Source organism: Odocoileus virginianus, chromosome 6 (genome assembly GCF_023699985.2).
Source record: "Odocoileus virginianus isolate 20LAN1187 ecotype Illinois chromosome 6, Ovbor_1.2, whole genome shotgun sequence".
NCBI classification, from domain to species: domain Eukaryota; kingdom Metazoa; phylum Chordata; class Mammalia; order Artiodactyla; family Cervidae; genus Odocoileus; species Odocoileus virginianus.
The window spans coordinates 28,097,193-28,103,803 of record NC_069679.1 but is presented as its reverse complement, the minus strand read 5'-3'; positions in this window follow the sequence as shown (position 1 = coordinate 28,103,803).

Sequence of the window (6,611 nt, the reverse complement as noted above, 5' to 3'; positions counted from 1 at the left end):
CTTGGTGTAGTGAATGAAACAGAAATAGATGTTTTTCTGGAATTCTCTTGTTTTCTCCATGATCCATTGAATGTTGGCAATTTGATCTCTGCTTCCTCTGTCTCTGAAACCCAGCTTGTACATCTGAAATTCTCAGTTCACATACTGCTGAAGCCTAGCTTGAAGGATTTTTTAGCATAAACTTGTTAGCATGTGAAACAAGTGCAATAGTCTGATAGCTTGAACATTCTTTGGCATTGCCCTTCTTTGGGGTTGGAATGAAAACTGACCTTTTCCAGTTTTGTGGCCACTGCTGAGTTTTCCAAGTTTGCTGACATACTGAGTGAAGCACTTTAACAGGATCATCTTTTAGGATTTTAAATAGCAAATGCATTTCTTCTAAGAGATTCTGGCCCACTGTAATAGATATAATGGTAATCTGAATTAAATTTGCCCATTCCCATCCATTTTAGTTCACTGATTCCTAAGATGTCAATGTTCAATCTTGCCATCTCCTTCTTGACCATGTTCAATTTACCTTGATTCATGGACCTAATATTCCAGGTTCCTATGCAATATTGTTCTTTACAACATCAGACTTTACTTTCACCACCAGACACATCCAGCTGAGCATTGTTATGCTTTGGCCCAGTCGCTTCATTCTTACTGGAGCTATTAGTAATTGCCTTCTCTTCTTCCCCAGTAGCATATCGGGCACTTGACCTGGTGGGCTTATCTTCTGGTGTCATATCTTTTTGCCTTTTCATATGGTTCATAGGGTTCTCCAGGCAATAATACCAAAGTGGTTTGCCATTTACTTCTCCAGTGGACCACATTTTGCTAGAACTCTTCACTATGACCCGTCCATCTTGGGTGGCCCTGCACATATGGCTCACAGCTTCATTGTGTTATGCAAGCCACTTCATCACAACAAGACTGTGATCCATGAAGGGGCCTCTTTGTTTCACTAATTCCTAATCACCCTTCATCTCTCACTTTGAATGTCACATTCTCTAGGGAATCTTCAATACTACCATTCTTCCAAGTCTATGTCTGGTAGCTTCTTCCACTTTATCTTATATCTAGAGTATTTGTTATGAGTTGAATACTTTTATCCTCTCAGAATGCATGTGTTGAAATCTTATTCTGCAATATAATGATATTAGGTGAGGTCATAAGAGTAGAGCCCTCATGAAAAGGATTAGTGCTCTTAAAGAGTTATCAGAGAGCCAGCCGCCTCTCTCTGCTCTCTGCCACATGAGGATATAATGAGAAGGCAGCATCCTGGAAGGGAACCCTCACCATAACTGCATTTCTCACACTTCATTGTGCTGGGCTTAGTCACTCAGTCGTGTCTGACTCTTTGTGACCCCATGGACTGTAGCCTGCAGGGCTCCTCTGTCCATGGGGATTCTCCAAGAAAACTATAGTGGGTTGCCATGCCCTCACCCTTCATTAATTGCCCATTTACTTGCTTCTAGCTCTTAATTTTCATCCCAATCTCAAAGAAGGGCAGTTCCAAAGAATGTTAAACTACCAGCAGCTGTGCTCATTTCATGTGCTAGTAAGATTATGTTCAAAAATCCTTCAAGCTAGGCTTCAGCAGTATGTGAACTGAGAACTTCCAGATGTACAAACTGGGTTTTGATGAGGTAGAGGAAGGAGAGGTCAAATTGCCAGCATTTGTTGGATCACAGTGAAAGTAAGGAAATTCCAGCAAACATCTACATCTGCTTCACTGGCTACACTAAAGCCTTTGACTGTGTGAATCACAACAAATTGTGGAAAATTCTTAAAAAGACGGGACTACCACACTGCCTTACCTGTCTCCTGAGAAGGCTGTATGCAAGTCAAGAAGCAATAATTAAAAACCAACATGGAACAATGGACTGTTTCAAAACTGGGAAAGTCATACAAGACTGTATATTGTCACCCTGTTTGTTTAACTTCTATGCAAATTACATCATGGGAAATGCCAGTCTGGATGAATCACAAGCTGAAATCAAGATTGCCAGAAGAAACATTAACAACCTCAGATCTGCAGATGATACTGCTCTAATGGCAGAAAGTGAAAGGAAACTAAAGAGCCTCTTGATGAAGATGAAAGATCAGAGTGAAAAAGATGGCTTAAAACTCAATATTCAAAAAACTAAGATCATGGCATCCAGTCCCATCACTTAATCGTAAATAGAAGGGGGAAAAGTGGAAGCAGTGACAGATTTTATTTTCTTGGTCTCCAAAATCACTGTGGATGGTGACTGCCATCATGAAATTAACAGATGCTTGCTCCTTGGAATGAAAACTGTGACAAACCTAGACAGCATATTAAGAAGCAGAAACATCAATTTGCCAAAAAAGGTCCGTATAGTCAAAGCTATGGTTTTTTCAGTAGTCATGTATGAATGTGAGACTAAAGAAGGCTGAGTACCAAAGAACTTTTAAATTGTGGTGCTGGAGAAGACTCTTGAGAGAACCCTGGACTGCAATGACATCAAACCAATCAATTCTAAAGGAAATCAACCCTGAATATTCTTTGGAAGGACTGATGCTGAAGCTGAAGCTCCAATCCTTTGGCCACCTTATTCGAAGAGCTGATTCATGGAAAAGACCCTGATACTGGGAAAAATTGAAGGCAAAAGTAGAAGGGGGCGACAATGAGATGGTTAGATAGCATCACCGATTCAATGGACATGAATATGAGCAAACTCAGGGAGATAGTAAAGGTCAGGGAAACCTGGCATGCTGCAGTTCATGGGGTCACAAAGAATTGGACACAACTTAGTGACTGAACAATAAGCTCATACTAAATTAACAACTCCATGAGAATAAGGAGCATATACGTTGCATTCTTTATACCATATGTAAAGTTAATGAGTAAATATGTGTTGAATGAAGTAATGAATAATTATGAAAACAGTCCAGCCTTCCTTTCAATCCAGGGCATTGATGAGACTCCTGAACTTCCAAAACAGAATGCTAACCATGTGTCACCTTCTTATCTGTTTTCATGTTATGTGGTCCTGCCTTCAATCTTTAATAGAAAGCAAATTTAAGACAAAGAGCCCTGGGAGCAAGCAATCTACCTTTTCCTCTACATGCCCTAAACTATTAAAAAAAAAAATCTAAGAGGAAAACAGTTTCATATTACTATAAAAATGAAAAGAGGACTGAAGTTGAACCTCCGAAAGTCTACATATGTGGACCATACTACTTTAATCCTTCAAGGATTTGCCTGAGGCCACTCATATCTGAAAAGTCCAGGAGCATTGCTGCTGCTGCTGCTAAGTCACTTCAGTTGTGTCTGACTCTGTGTGACCCGATAGATGGCAGCCCACCAGGCTCCTCCATCCCTGGGATTCTCCAGGCAAGAACATGGAGTGGGTTGCCATTTCCTTCTCCAATGCATGAAAGTGAAAAGTGATAGTGAAGTCACTTAGTCATGTCCAACTCTTAGTGACCCCATGGACTGCAGCCTACCAGGCTCCTCCATCCACGGGGTTTTGCAGGCAAGAGTACTGGAGCAGGGTGCCATTGCCTTCTCCAGGAGCACTAGGCACTTAGAATTCCACCGTGTGAAAGGCACACTCCCTCCCTGCACTCTACTCGCACACATTTTATAGTTTATTTGAATAAACTATAAAACCTGTGGAGTTATATAAAGTGGTGTCTTAGAATCACTCCTATTGAGTTACTCTTTGTGTTAACCCTCTGGCTTTTATGAAAAAGCAGGAAACAAACACAAGAAATTCACTCCTGCATTTTCAGTAAACATATTATTAAGACTATTGTCCTCTGCAATAAGCAGCATCCTCTACATGAAGTCCCACAAAGAAGTGTGTTTAATTTGGTGTGTGCATGAATCCAAAGCTATCAATAGTTTATTCAAAGAAAAGTAGTAAACAGAAAACTGTAAGTTCTAAAGTACTAATGAGTGCCCACTCACTATGTCCCAAAGGAGGAAGAATCTGGCTCTGAGTTGAATTTATATCAATAATCCAAAGTAATCTTTGACTTATAGTAAGTATAGGTATCTTTGAGGAGTGTCTAACTTCCCTGATGCTGGGAACATGAAATAGAGCTCAAATATTTAACTTACTTAGGAAGAAGTATTCTCCCCACCTATACCTCTCTCCACCTATACCTTCTTTCCACTTAGAAATCCAAGTTGGAACTGCAGTAAGCCTGAGGGAAAAGGAGCATAATCTGATCTGCATATTAAGAGGAAAAAGAAGTCTTCCAGAACTAAACTAATTCATCAGCACTAGGGACACCATTAGGGCTTTTTTTTTTTAAGTTTTTCTCTTTCTCCTTTTGTAATTTATTTATTTTTATTTTTGACTATGCTGAGTCCTCATTGCTGTGAGGGCTTTCTCTAGTTGTGGCAAGTGGGGGCTGCTCTTCATTGCAGTGTACAGCCTTCTCATTGCAGTGGCTTCTCACTGTGGAGCACAGGCGCTAGGGCCCTGGGGCTTCAGCACTTGCGGTACATGGGCTCAGTAGTTGCAGCTCAAGCGCCCTGTAGTGTGGGCCAGTAGTTTTGGTGCATGGGCTTAGGTGCATGGCACAGAAAAAAAAAAAATTAGAATCATCATAATTCGCTAGTTGTAGAGATGATGGAGGTAAGAGAGACAGAAAGGGGTGATAATGGTGCTGACCTTTCTAAATTCACCAACTGGTGGATAATGGTGCCATGTACAGAGATTAGAAACCTAATGGGTTAGAAAGTTGGAAGGAAGATCTTGAACTGTATAGTGGGACATACCTGGTGACTCAGTGGTAAAAAACCTGCTTGCCAATGCAGGAGATGTGAGTTCTATCCCTCTGTCAGGAATCTCCCCTGGAGAAGGAAACGGTAACCCACTCCAGTATTCTTGCCTGGAGAATCCCATGGACAGAGGAGCAGGGCAGGCTACAGATTATAGGGCCACGAAAGAATGGGACACAATTTAGCAACTAAACAACAACTATAGAATAAACAAATAGAGATAATGTTGTTGTTGGGTTTGAGTTAAAAGAGCATTGTAGCCTGGAAATAAAGGTTTGAGAGTCAGCAACGTATAGGTAATTCTTAAAGCTACGACAGTGCTGAATAGCAACCCAGAGAATGTGTAGAATGAGAAAAGATGTGTCACAAAACTTTGAGGATTATCTTTAAAAAAATGACAATGATTGGTTAAGGAAGACGGAAAAGGAGCAAGACAGAGAAACTGGATAAAAAATGAGACAGTGATGTATCAGAGCAATGGGGAAGAGAGATTTTTCAGAAAGGATTGAGTGTGACAGTGGGTCAACAGTGTCAAATGTTACTGATAGGTCAAGTAAAAATAAAAAGAACTGAAAAGTGTCCATTGGATTCAGCAACAAGGAAGTCAGGACCTTGACAAGAGTAGTTTTATGAAATAAAAGTATGCTATCTGGCAAGAGACTGAGAAATGAATCAAAGTATGAGAAGTGAATTCAAGTGAAGGAACAGCAGCAAGAAATGTAGACAAGAGTTTTTCAAGAGTTTCAAATATAAAGAGGAAAAACAGGAGAAAAAAGGCAAGATCAGAAGAAGTTATACATTACAGAGAGATTTTACTGGATATGATTGTTTGGTTAGTTTTTTGTTCTTTGTTAATTTAAATTGGGAGAAAATTGAATGTGTTTGAATGCTTATGGAAAGGTATGGTGGCCAACCACCAAGATGATCCAAATAATCCCCGCCTCCTGATATTCATGTAATGTCTTACACACTCACACTGAATAGCAAGTAATGGCTTCCTGAAGAGTGTAGAAATAATGGTGTGCAACTCCTGTAACTAAATGAGAAAAAACACGGTGACTTTGCCTTGCTCTCTCGAATCTCTAGCTCTGGAGTAAGCCATGTATCATGTTTTGAAGACTCTCAAAGCAGCCCTATGCAGAGGTCCATGTGGCAAGGAACACTCATCCTTCTTACAACTAGCAAGGAACAGGCACCTTCAGCTAATAGCCATGTACGTAAGCCATCTTAGAATAGATTTTCCAGTCCATTAAACTTTCAGATGAGGCCAACTGAGGCCAACTTCTTGATTGCAATCACATGAGAGATTCTGAGCCAAAAATCATGAAGTTTAGCCACTCCCAGATTCCTAACCCACAATAGCTATGTGATAATAAATGTATGTTGTGGGATTTCCCTAGTAGTCCAGTGACTAAGACTCCACACTCCCAATGCAGGGGACCTGATCCCACATGCTGCAACTAAGAGTTCACAAGCTGCAACTAGAAAGATCCCACATGCTGCAGTGAAGACCAGGTACAGCCAAATAAATAAATAAAAATAAATATTTTTTAAAAAGAGGCCATGTCCTGCTGTGTCTGCTGCACATGGTAATGAGTTGCTCTAGGACCTTGCTTCAGACATAGATCAAGCCCTGAGCCTTTGGCACGGGAGCACTGACTCCAAGACCCTGGACTACCAGAGAACTAACCCTAGGGAGTATCAAATAGTGAGAATTCACACAAAGGAAACCACCTGAATACAAGACCCGGCATCACCCAACCACCAGTAACACCCTGTGCAGGACGCCTCATCTAAACAACAAACAGAACAAAAATACAAACCAAATTGTCAGCAGCCCGGATTACCTCTTCACTCAGAATTGACC